Source organism: Pecten maximus, chromosome 11, assembly GCF_902652985.1.
Source record: "Pecten maximus chromosome 11, xPecMax1.1, whole genome shotgun sequence".
Taxonomy (NCBI): domain Eukaryota; kingdom Metazoa; phylum Mollusca; class Bivalvia; order Pectinida; family Pectinidae; genus Pecten; species Pecten maximus.
The window spans coordinates 23,345,680-23,373,165 of record NC_047025.1 but is presented as its reverse complement, the minus strand read 5'-3'; the positions used below and the strand labels follow the sequence as shown (position 1 = coordinate 23,373,165).

At 38.4% G+C, this 27,486-nt stretch overlaps 1 protein-coding gene across 1 annotated transcript in view; it reads right to left on the bottom strand.

The window, feature by feature from the left end:
• Positions 1-22,254, bottom strand: part of LOC117337145 (small conductance calcium-activated potassium channel protein 2-like) — a 99,371-nt gene extending 77,117 nt beyond the window's left edge. The window contains exon 1 of the mRNA XM_033897976.1: positions 22,124-22,254. The gene's annotated coding sequence lies outside the window, so the exon portion shown is untranslated. The remainder of the gene's footprint in view (positions 1-22,123) is intronic.
• Between the last annotated feature and the right edge of the window lie 5,232 nt (positions 22,255-27,486).

Below are 27,486 nucleotides of genomic sequence, written 5' to 3'. Positions count from 1 at the left end.
TCTCTATCTCATTTTGATTTAAACACTTTTGCCAAATGTTTGTCATGTTTTGCCTTTCAGATTTCTCTGTCACCCCTATGTTGTGATATCTCTGTCACCCCTAGGTTGTGATATCTCTGTCACCCCTAGGTTATGATATCTCTGTCACCCCTAGGTTATGATATCTCTGTCACCCCTATGTTGTGATATCTCTGTCACCCCTATGTTGTGGTATCTCTGTCACCCCTATGTTGTGATATCTCTGCCACCCCTAGGTTGTGACTTCTCTGTCACCCCTAGGTTGTGACTTGTCTGTCACCCCTAGGTTGTGACTTGTCTGTCACCCCTAGGTTGTGACTTGTCTGTCACCCTTTAGGTTGTGACTTCTCTGTCACCCCTAGGTTGTGATAACTCTGTCACCCCTATGTTGTGATTTCTCTGTCATCCCTATGTTGTGATTTCTCTGTCATCCCTATGTTGTGATATCTCTGTCACCCCTATGTTGTGATATCTCTGTCACCCTTTAGGTTGTGATATCTCTGTCACCCCTAGGTTGTGATTACTCTGTCAACCCCTAGGTTGTGATATCTCTGTCATCCCCTAGGTTGTGATATCTGTGTCATCCCCTAGGTTGTGATATCTGTCATCCCCTAGGTTGTGATTTCTCTGTCACCCCTAGGTTTTGATTTCTGTGTGACCCCTAGGGTGTGATTACTCTGTCACCCCCTAGGGTGTGATATCTCTGTCACCCCTAGGTTGTGATATCTCTGTCACCCCTAAGGTATGATATCTCTGTCACCCCTAGGTTGTGATATCTCTGTCACCCTCTAGGTTGTGATATCTGTCATCCCCTAGGTTGTGATATCTCTGTCACCTCTAGGTTGTGATATCTCTGTCATCCCCTAGGTTGTGATATCTCTGTCACCCCCTAGGTTGTGAAATCTCTGTCACCCCTAGGTTGTGATATCTCTGTCACCCATAGGTTGTGATATCTCTGTCACCCTCTAGGTTGTGATATCTGTGTCATCCCCTAGGTTGTGATATCTCTGTCATCCCCTAGGTTGTGATATCTGTGTCATCCCCTAGGTTGTGATATCTCTGTCATCCCCTAGGTTGTGCTATCTCTGTCACCCCCTAGGTTGTGGTATCTCTGTCACCCCTAGGGTGTGATAACTCTGTCACCCCTTGGTTGTGATATCTCTGTCACCCCTAGGTTGTGGTATCTCTGTCACCCCTAGGTTGTGGTATCTCTGTCACCCCTAGGTTGTGGTATCTCTGTCAACCCTAGGTTGTGATATCTCTGTCATCCCCTAGGTTGTGATATCTGTGTCACACTCGAGGTTGTGATTTCTCTGTCATCCTTTAGGGTGCTGGCAACAATATACCGACGTCGCGGGAACAACATAATGACGTCACAACGATAATTCAATCACGTCACATTATCTCTTATCATATATAATATATATATATATATTTGTTTTTGGTTTTTGTTTTAAATATTTGAAAAGCCGGACCACGTGAAATGAAAGAGTATGATTGAAGACTCTGTCTCAGGTTAGACAACCAAGAATATCAGCCCGAGGGTTAGAGATTAATAGAATCTTTCAACCCCTTGGGGGTGAGACAGGGGAATCTCAACCCGGGGGGAAGATTCTTAAGTTGCCAAACACGAGTGTTTGGCAGTTTAAGTATCTTTCCCCGAGGGAATGATATAAATATACATGAATAATACTTTTGACTGTGATATGAACATACAAAAAAGTGTGAAATGTATTTCCATAAATATCAAAGTTAAAATTTATTTTGGGACTTGCGTAGATCTTAGATATCTTAATAGGGGTAGATTAAGGTGTGTGAAAGGTATCACGATTAAACATAATCAGGCGCGTAGCTAGACCTAAATGGAAGTGGAAGCCCGCCGGTCGGACCGATCTTTTTTTCTTAATTTCTAGGTGTATATAGGTGACATTTGAGCAATTTCGAGGGATGTAAATATTGAGAAATTTAATAACACATTTTAGGAGTTTAAAGACAAACTTGAATTCACAAAACATACCGTGAAAGTCATTATTAATGTTCTGTGTTATTTTGTTAATCATGTAATGATTATGTATCGTGTAAACTAAAGAGACATGGTACATAATTATCATTAAGGTGAGAAATCATACAAATGTCATTTATATGTATATGAACCTTAAGCGTGTGTTTTTAACAGACGATGTATCAATAGTATCTTCCATACCTATCAGGACAAACCTGAATGGTTATGATACAAATGTCAATCGTCGTTGTTTTGCTTCAACAAAATTTGTCACCACTGTGTCTAAATCTTCTTTCAAAATATGTCGATTTTTCATCACATCTTCGTGGTATTGTGAAGAAAGTTGACACATGATATCTTTTGAACTATTTTCTTTTGTGTTTAAAAATGCCCTTGCGGCATCAACATTCCCATGATGAACGGAATGGTCGGCTACATGACGGAATACATACTTAGATAGATTTGACCAATCTGAGACAGGACTGTACTTAGTTTTTTCCTTGGAGTCATCCCGTTGACTACCGAATAGATAACAATGAGCGCAAAAAACATCTCTAGATAATGAATAACGCATCCATGAATATTTGTCAAGCCAGTTGCTGGAAAACTTGCGTTTCTTCCCACGAACTTCCCTGTAAAGTATAAATGTATATCTCATTTCCCTATTTCATAAACCAAGTTTGAGTTCGAAAACGCGAAATTTTGGAAAGCTATTATGTTACGGAAGGTAAGCTTACAATAGTCTCCACAGCCACTGTCCAGGGTCATTTACGGAATTTGGGAATGATAAAACGCATTTCAATTGAGGGACGCAAAAACATAAAACAAATTCATCGCAACAACATTGTCAGCCGGTCTGCCGCCGGGATTCGATCCAGGTAGGGTATAGGCTGCGACCATCCAGACCACTGATATAACCGGGCCTAACTAAGCTAATCTGGAGATCATACCATCTATAAATAGATACAACTGCCTACATATAAATTGTATTATAAAATTCGAAAATCACTCATTAATCAGTATTGTAGCGTAGGGGTAATGGGGGCTATCATAATCACAATCATGTAATAATACTTTTTTCAATGCTTTGTGTATTGTTTTAATGTTTACCTGATCGGGAAATCAAACTTGTGAGCGTTTTCCCATGTGCCATTTAACAAGGCTAAACGAGCACTGTCTTTCCGCAGTTCATCCTCGCTCATATCATATATGTCAGGGTAAGATGGCAGGCCCTTCGTACCCATTGTACTCTTTGTCATTTCAAATGTTGTTTTCACAATCTCGTGGTGAATTTTGGCATGCTGACAACTTTCTTTGGGAAACGGAAATCAACGAACATCTATATTCTTCCGAACCAAACCTGGGCCGGAATTATTATTAATTAGACGTTGGCCTGCCTGTTACATGATGTAGATAATCTAATGAAAAGGCCTACATTGAAAGGTTAAGTAACGTACGGTTTGACGGGAAACCATACACGGGAAACCATACACAGCAATATCAATATTTTCATGTGATATTAGTAAAAGATTAAATGCTTGAATTTAAAAAAAAAAAATTTTTTTGGCAAAATGATGTGGAAGCGTACGCCTGGCTACGCGCCTGGTAATGCTATGCACGTAGTATTGAGAAGAAACACAACATTTAAGTAGCGATAAGTATACTATGTGTGTAAAATTAACATAAAAAATACCAAATGGTAAGCAAACACGTCAGTCTGTCTCTAAATTGATTGATTATCCCCACCTTGGACCAAAGTTCGATTCAATTGGTGGATTTTATGAATATCAACTTGTATTGCAAGTTTATTTCGATTGTCGTTTAATAAATAAACGGCCAATTTCAATTCAAATTAGTTGCTTGTCTTCTTTGGTCAACAAGCTTGTAATGTCCGAAGTCATGTATAATGATTGATTTTATCTAACGGCCCGTCGACATGGTCATTTTAAGCCAAACAATATTGAGCTGGGCATAGTAATTTTAAAACGGATGGGGTTAAAACACGTGGTCAACGCCTCTATGTACACATAAAAGGGGTTAAAATAACGCAAATAAAATGTAAAAAATCAAAACTAAATCGATACGACAAGGTCAATACATGAACAAAAGAAAACTATTAGTAACCTAGGCATATCTCTATCATGTGGTTACGGTTTCCCTCGGGAAATTTTCCAGGTCAGTAGTAAGGAAACAATTTGACCCCAAATGACCTTTGTAGAGAATGCCGCGTACATGGAGTCAAATACTTTGACACATTGTCAGGTCAGCGTCAGAAGCATACAGTGCCCGTGTCTATATATATATGTATGTATGTATGCGTAGATACACTTGGTACTTTGGTAACTACAGTGCAGTGTATCACTGTAGACAATAATAACTAGATGAGATCCCAGGTACAGATGTGTAAACTGTGAATTGATACGAAAGACGTTAATGCATTCAAACTTGTTAAACACGAACTAAATGAACTTGTTTCTTGCTCTTGTAAAGAAACGGTTTTAAAGTTTGAGTAATTCCATCAAATATTCATTTTCGCATACTGTGCTTTGCTGCCAAGACCCACCCATGGCGTATCAAATATTTTAAGGACTTTCGCTTTGAAACCTTATTTTTAACAACTCGTTTACCAAATGTTCACGTCTCTCTGACAACGCTTTGTCACTTTCTTTAGTTTCTTTGAATGGACAACAGTTCTTGTATCATATCATTATTGCCTTTAATTATGGGCCCAAATCTATGGAACGTTAAAACGGTGTTCGATAGTATTTCTGTGTTGAAATGTGTCACAAAATTCTATAATTAAACACGAAGTAAGTTGTCAAAAGCAGCATTTGCTGTATTGAGATTAGGACGATCTAGTATGTTAAAGTCACACACATTCCGGCGCAAGATATTTCATGCCAGTTTTATGCTAAACATGTAGCTATTCATGGCGCTTTAATTTCAGCTTCGTAGAGAACTGCTTTATTTAATGCCAATGCCATCGAGTAAATGTCGATCCTAAAGCGTTTAAACACGTTTCGATGGCTTTGTTCACATCTTCGTTGCCTGATGATCTCTCGATTTCTAGGTCAGGAAGCCGAGTGAATTGATTGCAAAATGTTGTACGGATCTGGGTACTAATGAAAGCAAGAAGATTACTTACTAGTTCAGCATCCTGTTGTGTCGAATGAGAATTTGTGTCTAAAGGGAGAAATCAAAATCAACAACAGAGAAAAAAAAAGGACAGAAACAAAGATAAGATCAGATAAGAAAGAAAAAAACCCCGTCCAAATTATAGAGGTAAACAGATCGTATCCTCTCTCATCATCACCTAAATATACAACAGATCGTATCCTCTCTCATTGTCACCTAAATATAAAACAGATCGTATCCTCTCATCATCACCTAAATATACAACAGATCGTATCCTCTCTCATCATCACCTAAATATACAACAGATCGTATCCTCTCTCATTGTCACCTAAATATACAACAGATCGTATCCTCTCTCATTATCACCTAAATATACAACAGATCGTATCCTCTCTCATCATCACCTAAATATACAACAGATCGTATCCTCTCATCATCACCTAAATATACAACAGATCGTATCCTCTCTCATCATCACCTAAATATACAACAGATCGTATCCTCTCATTGTCACCTAAATATACAACAGATCGTATCCTCTCATTATCACCTAAATAAACAACAGATCGTATCCTCTCTCATCATCACCTAAATATACAACAGATCGTATCCTCTCGTCATCACCTAAATATACAACAGATCGTATCCTCTCTCATTATCACCTAAATATACAACAGATCGTATCCTCTCATCATCACCTAAATATACAACAGATCGTATCCTCTCTCATCATCACCTAAATATACAACAGATCGTATCCTCTCTCATTATCACCTAAATATACAACAGATCGTATCCTCTCTCATTGTCACCTAAATATACAACAGATCGTATCCTCTCATTATCACCTAAATATACAACAGATCGTATCCTCTCATTATCACCTAAATATACAACAGATCGTATCCTCTCTCATTGTCACCTAAATATACAACAAATCGTATCCTCTCTCATTATCACCTAAATATACAACAGATCGTATCCTCTCTCATTGTCACCTAAATATACAACAGATCGTATCCTCTCATCATCACCTAAATATACAACAGATCGTATCCTCTCTCATTGTCACCTAAATATACAACAGATCGTATCCTCTCTCATTATCACCTAAATATACAACAGATCGTATCCTCTCATTATCACCTAAATATACAACAGATCGTATCCTCTCATTATCACCTAAATATACAACAGATCGTATCCTCTCATCATCACCTAAATATACAACAGATCGTATCCTTTCATCATCACCTAAATATACAACAGATCGTATCCTCTCATCATCACCTTAATATACAACAGATCGTATCCTCTCTCATTGTCACCTAAATATACAACAGATCGTATCCTCTCATTATCACCTAAATATACAACAGATCGTATCCTCTCTCATCATCACCTAAATATACAACAGATCGTATCCTCTCATTGTCACCTAAATATACAACAGATCGTATCCTCTCATCATCACATAAATATACAACAGATCGTATCCTCTCATCATCACCTAAATATACAACAGATCGTATCCTCTCTCATTGTCACCTAAATATACAACAGATCGTATCCTCTCTCATTATCACCTAAATATACAACAGATCGTATCCTCTCATCATCACCTAAATATACAACAGATCGTATCCTCTCTCACCATCACCTAAACATACAACAGATCGTATCCTCTCTCATTGTCACCTAAATATACAACAGATCGTATCCTCTCATCATCACCTAAATATACAACAGATCGTATCCTCTCTCATTGTCACCTAAATATATAACAGATCGTATCCTCTCTCATTATCACCTAAATATACAACAGATCGTATCCTCTCATCATCACCTAAATATATAACAGATCGTATCCTCTCTCATTATCACCTAAATATACAACAGATCGTATCCTCTCTCATCATCACCTAAATATACAACAGATCGTATCCTCTCATCATCACCTAAATATACAACAGATCGTATCCTCTCTCATTGTCACCTAAATATACAACAGATCGTATCCTCTCTCATCATCACCTAAATATACAACAGATCGTATCCTCTCTCATTATCACCTAAATCTACAACAGATCGTATCCTCTCTCATTGTCACCTAAATATACAACAGATCGTATCCTCTCATCATCACCTAAATATACAACAGATCGTATCCTCTCATCATCACCTTAATATACAACAGATCGTATCCTCTCTCATTGTCACCTAAATATACAACAGATCGTATCCTCTCATTATCACCTAAATATACAACAGATCGTATCCTCTCTCATCATCACCTAAATATACAACAGATCGTATCCTCTCATTGTCACCTAAATATACAACAGATCGTATCCTCTCATCATCACATAAATATACAACAGATCGTATCCTCTCATCATCACCTAAATATACAACAGATCGTATCCTCTCTCATTGTCACCTAAATATACAACAGATCGTATCCTCTCTCATTATCACCTAAATATACAACAGATCGTATCCTCTCATCATCACCTAAATATACAACAGATCGTATCCTCTCTCACCATCACCTAAACATACAACATATCGTATCCTCTCTCATTGTCACCTAAATATACAACAGATCGTATCCTCTCATCATCACCTAAATATACAACAGATCGTATCCTCTCTCATTGTCACCTAAATATATAACAGATCGTATCCTCTCTCATTATCACCTAAATATACAACAGATCGTATCCTCTCATCATCACCTAAATATATAACAGATCGTATCCTCTCTCATTATCACCTAAATATACAACAGATCGTATCCTCTCTCATCATCACCTAAATATACAACAGATCGTATCCTCTCATCATCACCTAAATATACAACAGATCGTATCCTCTCTCATTGTCACCTAAATATACAACAGATCGTATCCTCTCTCATCATCACCTAAATATACAACAGATCGTATCCTCTCTCATTATCACCTAAATCTACATCAGATCGTATCCTCTCTCATTGTCATCTAAATATACAACAGATCGTATCCTCTCTCATCATCACCTAAATATACAACAGATCGTATCCTCCCTCATCATCACCTAAATATACAACAGATCGTATCCTCTCTCATTATCACCTAAACATACAACAGATCGTATCCTCTCTCATTATCACCTAAATATACAACAGATCGTATCCTCTCTCATTATCACCTAAACATACAACAGATCGTATCCTCTCATCATCATCTAAATATACAACAGATCGTATCCTCTCATCATCACCTAAATATACAACAGATTGTATCCTCTCTCATCATCACCTAAATATACAACAGATCGTATCCTCTCATTATCACCTTAAAATACGACACTGGCAAACCAAACTCCGATCCTGTAAAGCACGGACTGGGGTCGGGCATTATACCCAACTCCGATCCTGTAAGACACCGTACCAAAACCTTGTTTCAGAGACATGTCCGATAATACTAGAATTTTCGTGGAGACCTTCATGCTATAACAAGCCAATACATTACCATGGCGTTTGTCAAATTATCCTAAAACTATCTAGCTAATCTGTTTTTTGAAGGTCGCAGACAAACCGCCAAATTGACCAATTCTTGTGATTAAGTCGCTTCTAACTGGACAACAAAGAAAACAAGGTCTGCGTTTGAGCGGCCATTGATTTTGCTATATTTACATTTGGATGGCAAAGCCATGATATAAACAAACTAAACAAATTTGCAGTCTATGAGAGTATAACTGACACCCAAAGCGTGACACCATTCTATGCATAACTGACACCCAAATCGTGCATTCGGGTGTTATTCATACGCGACCGGATCTCCCGGAACTACTTGCAACCAATGTAAACAAATGGCATCTTATCATTGCTCATCATGCTATCGGATAGAGTACGAGACCAGAAAACAAATCTTAAAATGTAAAACGAAAATAAAGGTAAGAATGGTTAACAATCACGAAAATAGAAATAAAACAAGATTTAATAAACACATATGTTGACAGATATTTGTTCCGGGGCCAGAGTGGAAAATCATTACACACCACATTGTTTGCGCGCCACCGCCATCCAGTGTTTGAATGACAAACATTTTGAAACCCGCCACATCATGTTTATGTCAAATCATAAGAACGAGGCTTCTCTCCGGTAGTACAATAGAACAGTTTCTTCTTCACAAAAGAAAGCATCAAGTGGTGCATTACCGTGTCTAACGCATCCTAAACTTGAAACAGCCATGGTACCCGTCACAAGCAACGTTGTCGCTGAAGCTCATCTAACTCCCTCGGCCACTGTCACTTCTCTCATTGGTCGTATCCCTGACACCGGTGCTGTTGTAGCTACTATAAACTGTAATCAGGTTTCCATGCAATCAAAGAACATGTTTACATCTGGTTTTTTGGCGAATTCCACTTTCTCCCACTGCACATTCAACTTTCATAGCTAAACTCTGTCAATGCTGTCAGCCGTTGCGTGCGCGTGGTGACGGGTGAAATTTCCATCCGCATAATTGTTCCGGATGGTAAATTTTTAAAAATAAATCCGAAATCGTTAACAAACTGAATAATTCATCCGTATATTCTGAAATACTGACTATCAATATTATTGATATTGTTATTAAAATATCTGATGATGTTTTCAGTATTTTTTTAATGATTTCCACGCACTATTTTTTTTTATTTTTTTTTGCCAATCAGCACGTGAATCACAATAGGCTGTTCAATTTGTTGACCTCTGACAGTGGAAACGTCGGTAAAAGTCAGATTTCAAATTATAATGAAAATTAAAGTTGAAATCGAAAAGAAACTAATATAGAAAACGTAAATATAAGCATTAAACTGTCTTTTTATGGATTATATGGTCTATATAGATGCCAGAGCTTTGCAGACAATCATTTCATAATGCGCTAGCGCGCATTATGAAGATTGTCTGCAAAGCTCTGGCATCTATATAGACCATATAATCCATAAAAAGACAGTTTAATGCTTAAGTACCAATTCAGTTAATTTTACTGTATTATTGTTGGCTATATTCGAGATAATTCGGATTTCCCTATAAAATAGGTTTATTGACATTTATCATCTTTAACAAATACTATGTGTATAGAGCGAAAATAAATACTCCGCGAATATTTCCACCGTAAACTGTAATCTGTCAACAACAATGTGACGTGTTTACTTGTGTACATGTATTTATAATGTAACTAGCTATATATAGGCAGTTTGTACGAAATTTAACACCTGATAACTAGACCCTACTGCTACAACCGAGAAATATTAGCACCGTGAATCAAACATTACAGTATGGGACTTGCTATCCCAGAAAATATATCGAAAATAAACACAAAGTTAGCGAACTCATTGTTGACAGCAGTAGGATGTGTATTGGAATGGCATTCCGACGTCGGATATACTAGTATGCCTGTGTAAAGTTTTATCGGAAGATTCCTTGTGATGCAGATTCTATTGAAGGTATGGGATTCAGGAAAAAAAGTTATTACTTATAAGATATCCCATCACAATATATATTACATTTTTACCAGTGAAATATCAAAAATTATTCATTCTATAAAAGTGATATTTTTCACTAATGAAAAATATCACTTTTGCTGATTTGGCCAATCAAATTAATGATTAGAAAATACCAAAATAATTGACCAATCAGAAAGCCCGACATATATGTCAGCACCTGGACAGGGGAAACTACTTTTTTTTGTTTACAGATTATCGCCGTAGGCCTAGTTAGCATACGGGGTAGGTTTTTCGTTGATAAAAATTGTAATAAACAGAATATCTAACAGTGTTTTCAGTAATACCAAATATATTTCACTCGTGTGACTAACATTTTGATATTTTTCACTCGTGCTGCGCACTCGTGAAAAATATCAAAATATTAGCCACACTGGTGAAATATATTTAGTATTACTGAAGACACTGTTAGATATCCTCTATACACTGTATATTAAACGCCACGCTTCTTTATATTACTAACGTTATGTGTAACTGGTCTAGATGTGCGTGTAATTTTACTTAGTTCTCTCTCAAAAGTCATCGACATTATACGGTGTTCAGAAAACTAATCTTAATGACGAAGCTCGCGTCGTTTTGTTGAATTTTAAAACCCTTTAACAAACATATACGCTTTCTACTCTCACACGATAAAGTTGTGCAATATACATAATGGGTTTATATAATGATTGGCTTTGAGACATTGCGTCATACGATTTTTTGCGCCTTATCGTGCGTTTGTTGAAAGAGGCCGTGGGGAACATAGCCAAACTTCACACGCGCCAAGACCGATATCAAAATATATACTTTCCGCCACAAATTAAAATATCTGTTGAGAGCTGCAGGAATTTAGTTTTTGTTATATCCTCTCTACGTGTGACAAAGGAATAAGGAGTTTAAAGCGACTATAGCTGCAGATTTCTTACTCATTAAACAGATATTTCGTCTTATCAATAGGGAAATGGGTTTAAAATATATCGATAGACGCAAGTCTATACCATAATAAATGTTCTATAATATTATATGTTTACTGGTTTTAAAATAGTGTTTACCAAATAATGTTTGTAAACAATGGTAAACAGAGAAGACTGAATAGAGTCAGATGTGTGTGATAGACGATTGATATTGTCCGAGAGTTAACATTCTTGTAGGACCTACCGAATTTTAATTTTATTGTTTTGCACTGATTCAGGTATTAATGACTACGGACACTTTCACTTTTTTTGAAAAAGAGAAAGTCAAAGTTTTTATGATATATCAAAAAATATATTCAGCCTGATATTTAATATTTTCCAACATTGGTTTTTACAATTACAGTCGCTTTAAGTCATTGCAACATTGAGCCAAACTGAACAAGGTTATAGACCTAAGGATTGGACAAAAGGCACACAAGACATTACATCTTTCAATACAAATTGAAAGTTACATACAGTACAGTAAGAAAATAATCAAAATTAATTATACAGCGTCCTTGTAAGACTCGTCAGTAATGCCATTGAAGGGCCCAGTGTTGATACCTTGGATGTGACAGCGGTTAGATATTAGCAGCTTACAATACAGATTGACAATAAGATAACAGTATCGCCATAAACTATGATTAACCTTGGTACCAAAGTATCACCGTAGTAACACACGGGCACGTTTTAATGCTAATGAAGGACATAAGCATGAGTCAGGTAAAACGATATTTCCTCAACATTTACTGCCCGTCTCCAATATCTGCCTTGGCGTGCTGTACTCAATACTATGGTTAAAGTTGTATATGGATTGAAATGTCCACTTTAACATTTAACCACTTCAACCATTCATGAAAAACTGCATTCTATTAATGACGAGAGACAATGTCATTAATGCTCCCTTTGTTAATCTTAAAAAACTTGAATGGATCACTAAAGAATTACAAAATATAATAGTCCAACGTAATACTTTGAAAAATAAAAATCATATGAATGCTGAACTGATGAAATCAGAAGTAATTGATTTTAGTATATGGGTCAACGTATCCGTTGATTAGTACGCATATCGGTTATCTTTGAAATGGTGCATATTCATCAATCTTGCTGGCCCGAATGGAAGGGTGCGATGGGTGTTATTGTGGGAGGAAACCAGTGTTCCTCAGGAAAACCCACGTAGGTGACCTCATACCTTTTCACGTTCCTTTCACATCCTATCAGGGAATCGAGCCCAAGTCGCCCAGGTGAAAGAAAATAGTGTTATCACTATGACACGCGACCACCCGAAAAGGTCATGATACAGGAACGCATGGAGGAGACTGCATTCTTGGAATATTGGAATGGGACTAAAAGAGGCACAACAAACTATTTTACGATAATTTGTGTCTCCGTTCAACTCTTTGAACTTAACACCAGATACTGTAAGTACGACGCGAACCCAGCATAACCATAAAACTTGAACCATATAGACGGTGATTACCATCATCATCAACAGGAATAGTGGGAGGTGGAGTGTAGACTGACATAGGCTACTTATCTAGTGTTAATTAGGAATCGGTGGTTATGACAGTACATCTCCAGAAAACCTTAGTACTGTAACTCCCTCTTATGATGTTAATGATATACCCCATAATACTCTCTCACAGTATAATGAACAGAACATGTAGTAATTGCTCTAGCGGAATGATAAACCATTGTGACATTAATGTAGCGAAAATAGTGTTAAGGAAACTTTACTCAGCCTTGAAAATACGAGGACATGTAAATAAAAACTTTACTTATTTTATATCAATTACGAAACAAGTCATATCAACAGATCTACTGAGATTTCAACTTTTTGTCGGCTTTCTTTGGCTAAACGAAACGTTGACTTATTTTCCGGTACCGTACATTCCTAAACATTTTCTTGGAAAAGTCTCATTGGTTTTAAGGAAAATCTTTGTTGAGGAACGTGCCTTTAATTCTACAATGCTTTAATGGGAAAAAAGACTAATAAAACATATGGTGACACAGGGGCCTGGTAAAACATATGGTGACACAGGGGCCTGGTATGTTGTCTTTACAGTCTCTTAACCGGCCAGTTAGTTATGTCTTATTTACGGAAAACGCAAGCACAATGACTTTATGAAAATACAATATATATCAAAGGGTGAATTATGTTTGACGAATTGTTTGAAATAATGTTAAACTATATATTTTATTGTTAACACAAAGCTTCAGATCTACTCCCATTAGGTGAAAACAAAATCCTGTTATGTGGTTTCAATTTCAGTAATATGTACATTAATAACGAAAAAATATTTTCTATAGTTCATCGCCTTGTTATCTTTTTTGAAGGATATTTCCATGGCATACTATTATATCATTTACATATATCTCTTTATTCAATACTGTTCGCTTACTTTTGTTAAAGTTTCTTTTTGTTCATAGAAGTTTTGTATTTCTTTTACAAAACGTGTAGCATACACCTGTTGCATTATAACACCCAGGTGATGACAATATGTGAATGAACTTAAAACCAGATTCCGATCACTAGAGGTTGGTGTCGCGGTGTCAAGGTTATGTCAACATAGCAGGGGGTCTGTTGAAATAATTAGCTAGTTCCCTATAGATCTTCCACACATACCTCACATTGCCGGCACGTGACCACGTGATTTAACAATCGTGTATACAGTGGACATGCAGTGCAACAAAGACTATGGATTACAGTGCCCCTAACTACTTAATCTATAACTTTGATTGGAAAGCACAGGCTAGACCTAATTACCGTAAAACGGAATAAAAAAACTTTCATATTAAAAAAGCGTACGTAAAGTATATTGGAATCCATCACACCGTCGTAATCTTTCAGGGTTGCTGCGCAATTGGCAAGAAAGTTTTCAAAATGGTAAGAATAATACCTACACGAGTTGAAAAAAAAATAATAATGAAAAATATATATACCAGGGCTGATTGATAAGTTCTGAGCCTCGTATTGAAGGATTTGAATTTTGCCGGACATATTGTGTTATTTTTTTAACATAATCCCCTTTAGTATCTATACACTTTTGCCAGCGGTGTTTAAGGGCCTCAATACCACTTTTATAGAACCCCTTTTCTTGGCTGTTCAGAAAGTCATCCACTGCATTTTATGGTTATATTAGGGTGCCAGTTTTGGAAACAGATGAAAGTCTGACAGAGCGAGATCAGGTAAATAAGGTGGATACTCAATCAATATCAAGCCAAAATCGTGAATGGTAGCCATGGCAATGACAGACTCTTTCACCCTAACCTTAACCGATTTTGTCCATTTTGAAAAGCCGATTGTCTTGTTTACTTTAGTGCTACCTCGTCGATATAAACTAACCATATGAGACCAGTCCTTGGGTATACGGCCCTAATAAATAACTGCATTGCACATTATCATAGCATTTTCACATATCACATTAAGATACTTTATTTAATGCTGTTCACTTGCCTTTGCTAATGTTTCCTTGTGGTAATGGAAGTTATTTATTTCTTGTACAAAACGAGTAGCATATATCTGTTACATTAAGAAATATGACAGAGTAATGCCCCCATCACACTTAGACAAAGACCACGAAGACCGCACTGCGTCCTTAAAATTTCGAGAAACGCAACGGGGTCGTGGCAAAAATGGAGAATTTTGCAGTTGTCACGTTCATATTACGCCCTCATTACGTCCTTGCTGGGTTCTTACTACGTCCTACACGTTTCCACTAAGACCTTATCTCGCGCATGTTCGCGCGTGCACCACGCTCTGTGTGTTCTTAATACGCTCTTACTACGTCCAAAAAGATCTTTCTACGCTTGCATTACGTAATTACTACGTTCTCTCTGCGTTTGCCCGTTCCCTATAAATACAACTTGACTTGTTTCTTTTTTCCATTCCCCTGCAATATTCACAATAGGCCGTGGTGGGAGAGGCAGAGGTAAAATGCTAAAAAAATCCACCACCAGTTGCCAGCGTTGTTGCATCCGAAGCAAGCAACGATGATGACGAAGAACCGCATTTTTCGACTGGTACAGGTAGGGCAGAGATAGAGGGCCATGACAGTGGCGACGAAACAGAATTTGAATTGAGTATTTATACAGCCGATCCTTTGGACGTGGTTTTGACGTGGTCGTAACCTGTGACAGACGTGTCGTAAACTTAATGAGCACCGTAAGAACGTACTGGAAACCTAACGTGGTCATCAACAACGTGGTATTGGCGTACCTTGGTCATTGTACAAGCGTAGAGAGGTCGCAATAGGAACTACATTGACGTAGCAAGAACGCACTGACAACGCAATGAGAACGTAATACAATCCTTTCCATCAGCGCTACGCTTCCACTGCGTCAACGAAGTTCTCATTGGGTTTTGGTTACGTCATTACCCCGTCAATACCGCTGGTACTGCGTCCCTGTTACGTTCTTGCTACGTCCTGATTGGACCACGTCCTCGCTACGCTTTTTTTGAACATGCTCAAAGTTTGTTCACGTCCTCCAGGTCCATGAAGACCATAACACGTCCTAATCGGTTTCTATTGAGTCTTTACTACGTTGTACAAGTTCTTTCTGCGTTCGCATTGCGTTCTTCAATTTTTTCGAGGACGTGGTTGGACGTAGTGGAAACGTGACCTAGTGTGATGGGGGTATAAGGGATCACATAGATATACTCACATAGATATACTCACATAAATAGCTATCACGCGATTATTACATGTACCAGTGATATAATTTGAAAGTGGAGAGAAGATATATGTGGCTCTTTAACCTTTACTAGGATGATTGGGATATTGAAACCCAATAATTATCAATTTACGAGTTCTGTCTCAATAGATGGTTAGAATTTCATGAAAATAATCCCTTCGCAGACTTCTTAAATCATTTTCTTCATTTTTTCATTCTTCCGTTGCGATCTACCATTTCCCTCCAAGATACTCGTAAGATTTCAAGGAAAATAAGAGTATTGATAGACGCAAACAGATGTTCCTTCATCTTTTTGTGTCGCTTCGTACTAAATATGTCCACTTGTAAATGTTGACGTGTATTTGCATTATGGCTATGCTTTTCGTTTTCTGATCGGACATGATGGATAAATTGACATGTGATTATTCAACTTATATACTTGTTAAATGTTGTAAGTGTGTTATTGTATTGTAAATTTTGCTGTGAGTTTTGATTAACATTTTTAATGATAACAGAGTTATCTGGGGACCAAGTAACGACCATTGTTACCAATAGAACTCGTTCTAATAAGATGAGAGCTCCAAAATCAGGGACACATTGAATAATAGACTATGTTGTATTTTCTCTTCGCTATCAATTCTTATGCATTTCAAATTTTTAACCGAATAACCTCCGCTAAGTATACCATCATCATGAGCTGTTTAATATGTATCTATATTTATTTATGTTTAACATATTAAGATTGATGATCCAAAGAGTTTTTCATTGGGAAAAAAACTGACTTAGAAATTACGTAACATCCGTTTTACCCACAATTCCTGAATATTTGGAACACATGCTAACATATTTGAATGTTCCATGAGCTTTATAATACCTGGAACACCTGCTAACATATCTGAATGTTCCATGAACTTTATATTGCCTACGTGTAGTGTCATCATATCTTCGAAGACAAATGTCTACTCCCCTTGCAAAAAGTTCATATTTAGATTCAACACGAGGTAGTGAAGTCTTTGAAATATATTAGAACCAATACAAAATTCCTGTTTAGAATTAATGAACAAGCCAACTATAGGAACGGGGTACCGACCTGTATCATCGAAACAACACGCCACGAACACGCGAGCACACGCGTTCCTCCTGAGAATGGGGTAACAAATCCAAACCATACTGGCGATGGAATGAACAATAGCTTTATGGCTGACATTGCCGACTCTGTGTCGTAACGATGTGAAATTGTCGCCATTCCTAGGTAGACATTATAATGCACATTTGTGCCGAATTACTACATGCTCTGATAAATGGTGCCATGGAAACGGGGGATCAATTCCAGTATAAAATAAATACAAGAGTAAAGCAAAAATCTGGATGGAGTTTTTTCGTTGGCAATACACCGTAAAAGAAAAGCGATAGTAAGCTAGTTTGTTGGCATATCTCTATAAAAACACACAGGCAACAACGAATATGAATAGACATGTTGGCACACCTCGTGGAAGACAAACTGGGTTTGATTTCATATAGTGAAAACGGCAATGGCGGGTTGGTTACGCACTGACGATATGAACAAGTACATTTTGTGGTCCTGGTAAACGTATTGACTAGAGAAGTCCAAATGACGTCTTATTCAGAGAGGCAATCATCTGGCTGAAGTGTTGGACGTGTTGATAGAATAGTGTTGTAATCTATTTTTTCGGTTTTCACTCAAAAGGTATATCTTATTCAACTACAGAGCGATACCAGCCCGCAATAATCTGAATGACGTTGATTGAATTCCGGTTTCGGGAAAACATTTCCGGAAGCAAACAGACTTTTCTTGGTAATATTCTCGCAATATTCTAGATATTTTTGTGCCTCCTATTGACGTAATTTGCATCACCATGCCAAAAACCCCCGCAAAATATTGACCCCACTAATTTAGAGCTTTTTACAGTATAGGTTCCACATCGAAGTACAGCATTTAAGTTATTAATGGATGGTATTGTGTGTATGTAGTAAAATGATCGATATTGACGGTACAGTAATTCTAACGTCATTTGAGTGATTGCTGCAAAGCGATATGTAATGCTGTGTGAAAAGGTCGCGCATCACATTGACTAGAATCAAATGCTGTAAACATTCACAAATGTAATTATTTTAAGAATATATATATTATTTTCATTCTGATGGGTCCCATGAGCTAGTACAACAATGACAGATTTAACACGCTTTTGACATTTTGTTTTAAATCATAAACAAACAAAAATTATAATAATTGTAAAAAGGCAAGCACTGCCAATAAAAACATACCAAATATTTCAATGACAGCAGCAAATTAAAAAAAATGAGTTGAAAGATGATTTTACTGTTGATGGAAAACTTTGGTAGATAACATGCTGATGGAAATATTTCCAGTCGTTAATTTGATATTTGTAAAATCTAATGAGAATGACGAATATTTTCCATATCATCGCCAAGCAGACATGGTTGTAAGATTGATAGATGATAAGTTGATGCCCGTCTAAAATACACGTTTAATATGTACTTGTACATACATAATGGTGGTATGTACTTCTCCTGACAGTTATTGATTGAACGCCAGTGAATTATCCTATATAAATGTATCTTAAGGCAAACTACAACTCGAACAATGTTTATACCCGGTAACCGTGGGCTGTACACGTATCACGTGACCTCTATTCAATATGGCTGTGCACTTATTAACGCGCCTTTGGCATTATTTCTGACCTAAAGGCGACACTTCACCGTGAATTGACATTGTCAATACCAAATTAATACAAAAACAGCTGTATATGATGATATAGTTAATGGTCCTCTCCATGTGTTATTACTACGTTAAACTGCCGATTATTGTTGTCATCGGTGAGATAGTTAGATAAATATGAGTGAAACATACATTTTACAGTTTTGCACGAGTGGTGTACTTTACCACCGTCAAACATCAAAACATTTTATTACGTTTGTTTCTATTGTAAACCCAGCATTCATACTTTTCAGAACTCATTCGGAATCCCTCTTGTTCAAAGAGGCAACAGATTTTTTCAAACGAATCCTATTCCGTCTAATTCGAACATGTTTGGAACCCCTCTGGATTTTATTACTAGTCGTCAAATAGTGCTTGTAATGAAAAGAATATTCATAACATCATTCCCTTGATTTCGTGAAAAAAAAAAGAGAAAAAGGCTAACCTATTGTTAGTACCAATGTACTAGAGATATCGGATATTCGTTCATAAAGTCGTACATATGTCACTCTACAGGGTATAACAGTATATCATATCATAGTCTTACATTCCGGACACTTCATGGTGAGCTGGAAATACAGTAAATTGGTATATATAGCCATCAAGTGAGAAGGAGAATGGGGAGGGTCCTCCGCGAAACTAATTAAGGAAATCGTCTGGTAGACGAGGAAAGAGATGGCGTTCGAATGGGATCGTATCAGGGCTAATAACATGGCCTGTTTGCCTGGGTTCTGACATACAAGTGTGTATGGCCGGGGTTCTGACATACACGTGTATAAGTACTAGGATGTGTCGTGTATCGCCGGGGTTCTGACATACACGTGTATAAGTACCAGGGTCTGTCGTGTATGGCCGGGGTTCTGACATACACGTGTGTTAGTACTGTACCAGGGTGTGTCGTGTATGGCCGGGGTTCTGACATACACGTGTATAAGTACCAGGGTCTGTCGTGTATCGCCGGGGTTCTGACATACACGTGTGTTAGTACCAGGGTGTGTCGTGTATGGCCGGGGTTCTGACATACACGTGTGTTAGTTCCAGGGTCTGTCGTGTAACGCCGGGGTTCTGACATACACGTATGTTAGTACCAGGGTTTGTCGTGTAACGCCGGGGTTCTGACATACACGTGTGTTAGTACCAGGGTACCTAAGCTCAAGTCCTGGTAGAGGCATTGCAGAATAATTATCTATGTTAAACTACAAAGGATGTCATTACTGTTCAAAGCCCACCATGTACTCTCCCAGAACTATACACAGGTTGCTCCAGTAATGGTACTCGGTTCTGTAAAACCCCAAACTAGTTATTCCAGAGATAATTCAATCCTTGATTATTTTAAAACAACTTTGATTCACCACACGTCCCTAGTATTTTAATCATCGTATCCAAAATTAACGAGACAATTTTCAGAGTTCAACTTTATGCCATAGTCATCGCTACATGACGTTTTATAATCAGTGTGGCTGAAGCGCTTCACAAGTACTTCGCATGGAAACACCTAATAGACGTCTTTTCATCCAACTTGATATGTTTTTAAAAATCTGTTACAATTGTCGCCATTAAAATGGGATATCGCTTATCATTACAGGAGGTTTACATACATCACTTCCCCTTTGTTCAAAATATTTTACACCTACATGTACAATGAAATCCAGATATTGTAAAGGAAGACAAACAGCTGTTGATCCGGTAATGCGCCTTTAGTGAAGTATAGTGACACAAAACCAGAACAATGTGACGTCATCGGCTTCATTCTTTTGTAACATGCATGCCGACCAAAGTCTAACTGACAGACAGATGTATAAGATGGCACACACAGACGTAAAGACGGTCAGAAGCAGCGTATATTAAAACCACCGTCATCAGGTTATCTAAAACAGGATACCTACTCCAATTACCGATATCATCATAACGTTCTGATATCAACAATCATAAGCGTAGTCTACACACGAATTAATTAGTCAGAATCCCTTCTTGTCAACTTAAGGTGCCTCATATAAAGTATTTGAGAATGAAACTGATCAGAAATGGGAAAGAGGCAAAGATGTGAAATAAAGGCGAGGACAGAAGGAATACCGGAACAAAGGTTCTCTACAATTATAAGGGGGTATTAAATTAGAGAAGATGATAGAGAGATAATTAAACGCAAGTGACTGCGAGTGAGAAAGAGAAGGATAAGATATATGGAAATGGACGGAGGTAGGCTACGACGGGTAGTTGAAGAGAACTGTAAGGGGAGACAGGGGGAGGGGCTGAGGTGTGGCAGACCGAGGGAGTGGTTAGAAATGACGGGTAGGGGAGACAGGGGGAGGGGCTGAGGTGTGGCAGACCAATGGAGTGGTTAGAAATGACGGCTGGGGGACAGGAGGAGGGGCCGAGGTGTGACAGACCAATGGAGTGGTTAGAAATGACGGGTGGGGGATAGGGGCGGGGCTGAGGTGTAGCAGACCGTGGGAGTGGTTAGAAATGATGGGTAGGGGAGACAGGGGGAGGGGCTGACGTGTAGCAGACCGTGGGAGTGGTTAGAAATGACGGGTAGGGGAGACAGGGGGAGGGGCTGACGTGTAGCAGACCGTGGGAGTGGTTAGAAATGACGGGTAGGGGAGACAGGGGGAGGGGCTGAGGTGTGGCAGACCAATGGAGTGGTTAGAAATGACGGGTGGGGGATAGGGGCGGGGCTGAGGTGTAGCAGACCGTGGGAGTGGTTAGAAATGATGGGTAGGGGAGACAGGGGGAGGGGCTGACGTGTAGCAGACCGTGGGAGTGGTTAGAAATAAGGGTAGGGGACAGGGGAGGGGCTGAGGTGTAGCAGACCGAGGGAATGGTTAGAAATGACGGGTAGGGGCGACAGCTGGGGTGGGCTGAGGTGTAGCAGACTGGGAGAGGGCGATATTGGATTAGACAAGGTATGTTTATAAGAGGTTTAAAGGAAAAATACGATTACGGGAGGATAAAAGAGTGTTATGTAGAGTGAACGGTCGGGTAGTACGAACAGGGTTGTGGGGTTAAAAACAAGACAGGGAGGAATCGGTGAAAATCGCAAAAGGACAGGACGAAGTTGATGAGTGACGGATCTGTCGAATGTGTAATCGTACTTACCATGTACGAATCACCATGCTGTGTGGACAAGTAAAGCCCATAAACCCACAGCCGTAACACATAGCATCCCACAGCTAGACTCCAGCATGTGGCGGATCAGAACGTCCGCTGCCGTGTAATGTTTTACTCTCTTCTCTCCGCACTATAAACAACCTGTCGTACACGTAATTCTGCTACGTTGGACAGGACTGAACGTCGCTAACGGCAATGTAAGAACGCACGCGCACGTTTGTGTTTTATTACAAATAACATAACAGAAGTTGTGTTAGCTACGTAACTTAGACGAAAACATCTAAAACATGCCTCCGTATTTTCTTGCATGCTCTTAATGCTTTCGAAGCACTCTTGTAGCTAATGTCGTTTCAGCAGGTTAACTTCTGCAATAAACCCGGCAGTAATTGGTAGTCAGTGTTTGAAACGATACATTGGTTTCGCTAAGAAGATGGATGTACAACAAATTCAAACGGGATGTTACTTTTCCTCCCACGTGCAAAACAGAACGCACGTGAGACAAAAGGAGATACATATAATCTATTCACAGAGAAATTTTACGTACATGCAATTCGAGGTCTAACGCGTTACACTTCAGTTTCTTTGAAAAATTCAACCTTGAATAAAGTCTGTGTTCACTCTCCTTACATACTACGTAACCCCAGTTAACTAACATAATAAGTGTGTCTGAATGCATGCATATCGTTGTGATATACATCGTGTCCAATTATGTTGCAAATTATGCAAATCCAATTACGTTTCCTACGACATAGGTAGGCCCATTAAAACCGAAAGAAATGTCTGTGTACCTCAGAAAACACGTATGTTCTGCAATGAAAAATGTACAGTACTTACAGATGACAGGAAGAGTTCTTCGTTTCATAATGAAGCAATTTCATGCCATTTTGCAGCACGATGCACCTTTCTGTACAACCAATACACACAGAGCACAGACTGGAATCATTAAGTTGGAAAATCGTGTAAATGAACTCCCATCGGAATGTAGGAAACCTTATTAAAAAAAACACAAGCATTGTATTATGTGTTATATTTAGATTAAGACATGATCGAATTTACATAAAAACCCTCCTCTCTGAGGGTTTAACAATAAACTATGTTCATCCTTGGAGACAGCTGGGGATGGGGCGATGTACCGAGGACTTATTGTGATAATATCGATACATAGCTGATATACTTACTATGTAATCAATTCGATGAGGACATGTGATTATGTTTTCTCACCCAAAACATCTTACAAGACGGCGGCAGATGGCGCTTAACGTTACATTGAGAGAGCGGGAATAATAATAATGTGATGTATATACCAACAATGATGTTCTGTGTTATTATAGCCAAGTCTCAAAAGATTTTTAGGGGAATTCTTGATAAAATATTACAAACTAATTTAAATCATTTACTCAAATATTTCTAAAATCAAATTATCACACCCATAGACTGTCCCACATTGTACAACCAAACTTTCACACTGGTCCTACATTGTATAACAAAACCTTCACAATGGTCCTACATTGTACAACCAAACCTTCACACTGGTCCTACATTGTATAACAAAACCTTCACACTGGTCCTACATTGTATAACAAAACCTTCACACTGGTCCTACATTGTATAACCAAACCTTCACATTGGTCCTACATTGTACAACCTAACCTTCACACTGGTCCTACATTGTACAACCAAACCTTCACATTGGTCCTACATTGTACAATCAAACCTTCACACTGGTCCTACATTGTACAATCAAACCTTCACATTGGTCCTACATTGTACAACCAAACCTTCACACTGGTCCTACATTGTACAACCAAACCTTCACACTTGTCCCTACATTGTACAATCAAACCTTCACACTGGTCCTACATTGTACAATCAAACCTTCACATTGGTCCTACATTGTACAATCAAACCTTCACACTTGTCCCACATTGTCAATCAAACCTTCACACTGGTCCTACATTGTACAATCAAACCTTCACATTGGTCCTACATTGTACAATCAAACCTTCACACTTGGTCCCACATTGTACAATCAAACCTTCACACTGGTCCTACATTGTACAACCAAACCTTCACACTGGTCCTACATTGTACAACCAAACCTTCACACTGGTCCTACATTGTACAACCAAACCTTCACATTGGTCCTACATTGTACAACCAAACTTTCACATTGGTCCTACCTGGTACAACCTAACCTTCACACTGGTCCTACATTGTACAACCAAACCTTCACATTGGTCCTACATTGTACAATCAAACCTTCACACTGGTCCCACATTGTAAATCAAACCTTCACACTGGTCCTACATTGTACAAACAAACCTTCACATTGGTCCTACATTGTACAACCAAACCTTCACACTGGTCCCACATTGTAAATCAAACCTTCACACTGGTCCTACATTGTACAGTTAAACCTTCACACTGGTCCTACATTGTACAACCAAACCTTCACATTGGTCCTACATTGTATAACAAATTTTCACATTTGTCCTACATTGTACAACCAAACCTTCACATTGGTCCCACATTGTACAACCAAACCTTCACACTGCTCCTACATTGTATAATCAAATCTTCACACTGGTCCAACATTGTATAATTAAACATTCACACTGGTCCTACATTGTATAACAAAACCTTTACAATGGTCCTACATTGTACAACCAAATTTTCACACTGGTCCTACATTGTACAATCAAACCTTCAAACTGGTAGTACATTGTAAATCAACCCTTCACACTTGTCCCACATTGTCAATCAAATCTTCACACTGGTCCAACATTGTACAATTAAACATTCACACTGGTCCTACATTGTATAACAAAACCTTTACAATGGTCCTACATTGTACAACCAAACCTTCACACTGGTCCCACATTGTCAATCAAACCTTCACACTGGTCCTACATTGTACAATCAAACCTTCACATTGGTCCTACATTGTACAACCAAACCTTCACACTGGTCCTACATTGTACAACCAAACCTTCACACTGGTCCTACATTATACAAGCAAACCATCACACTGGTCCTACATTGTATAACAAAACCTTCAAAATGGTCCTACATTGTACAACCAAACCTTCACACTGGTCCTACATTGTACAATCAAACCTTCACACTGGTAGTACATTGTAAATCAACCCTTCACACTTGTCCCACATTGTCAATCAAATCTTCACACTGGTCCAACATTGTACAATTAAACATCCACACTGGTCCTACATTGTATAACAAAACCTTTACAATGGTCCTACATTGTACAACCAAACCTTCACACTGGTCCCACATTGTCAATCAAACCTTCACACTGGTCCTACATTGTACAACCAAACCTTCACATTGGTCCTACATTGTACAACCAAACCTTCACACTGGTCCTACATTGTACAAGCAAACCATCACACTGGTCCTACATTGTATAACAAAACCTTCAAAATGGTCCTACATTGTACAACCAAACCTTCACACTGGTCCTACATTGTACAATCAAACCTTCACACTGGTCCTACATTGTACAATCAAACCTTCACACTGGTCCTACATTGTACAATCAAACCTTCACACTGGTCCTACGTTGTACAATCAAACCTTCACATTGCTCCTACATTGTACAACCTAACCTTCACATTGGTCCTACATTGTACAACCAAACCTTCACACTGGTCCTACATTGTACAACCAAACCTTCACATTGGTCCTACATTGTACAATCAAACCTTCACACTGGTCCTACATTGTACAAATAAACCTTCACACTGGTCCTACATTGTACAACCAAACATTCACACTGGTCCTACATTGTAAACCAAACCTTCACAATGGTCCTACATTGTACAATTAAACCTTCACACTAGTCCTACATTGTATAACCAAACTTTCACACTGGTCCTACATTGTACAATTAAACCTTCACACTGGTCCTACATTGTATAACCAAACTTTCACACTGTTCCTACATTGTACAACCAAACCTTCACACTGGTCCTACATTGTACAACTAAACCTTCACACTGGTCCTACATTGTATAACAAAACCTTCACAATGGTCCTACATTGTATAACAAAACCTTCACACTGGTCCTACATTGTACAATCAAACCTTCACACTGGTCCTACATTGTATAACCAAACCTTCACACTGGTCCTACATTGTACAACCAAACCTTCACACTGGTCCTACATTGTACAACCAAACCTTCACACTGGTCCTACATTGTACAACCAAACCTTCACACTGGTCCTACATTGTACAACCAAACTTTCACACTGGTCCTACATTGTACAATCAAACATTCACACTGGTCCTACATTGTACCACACAGTCTCTCTCCTTGTCCTGCTTACCTTTCAATATAATACTCACAACACGGTACGTTTACATTTATTATTTTTTTCGAGACTACGTCTTATCATGGTCTACAAAAGCCTTCAAATTCAAACAATGATTCGTCGTAATGGTTAAGAAAAACAAGATTTTAAATTGAAAAAAAAAATGTAGATTGTGATTGTAATGTTTAGCTAGCCAAAAAATGTTTACGGATATAATCGAAGATATGATTAAACATACAACATAGAAATCACTTCATACGTAAGGCAGTAAGTCAACACGTGCTATTTGGTATAGATAAGGATGACATTGGTTTATATTTATAGACATTTTGTTTTCTCACCGGAACACTTGATCTCCTGGTCGACACACGAGTTGCCGTGAGACCGGAGACTGACCAATAAAACGACCTGTTGAAAGCTTTTCATTTTTATCGGTTTCAGACTCACAAGGACACCGACCATCGGGGATCACTGACATAGTTATCAACCTCTCGGGGGTTCCGGGTCGGTGAATAACTTTCTAAGGATTTATTGTTAGACTTTGACATTCTGACATTATACATTGCACGTTTATGTTGATTTGTTGTTGAGATCGAAACTGATAGATAAAGATGGTTAATGGAATGGCACATGTACTCAACAGAAACAGTTGATGGTAAACAATGGGATGGTAAATTATGGGGATGGTAAACAGTGGGGACGGTAAACAGTGGGGATGGTAAACAGTGGGATGGTAAAACAGGAGGATGGTAAACAGTGGGAGTAGGTAAACAGTGGGATGGTAAACAGTGGGGATGGTAAACAGTGGGGATGGTAAACAGTGGGATGGTAACAGTGGGGATGGTAACAGTGGGATGGTAAACAGTGGGGATGGTAAACAGTGGGATGGTAAACAGTGGGATGGTAAACAGTGGGATGGTAAACAGTGGGATGGTAAACAGTGGGATGGTAAACAGTGGGATGGTAAACAGTGGGATGGTAAACAGTGGGGATGGTAAACAGTGGGATGGTAAACA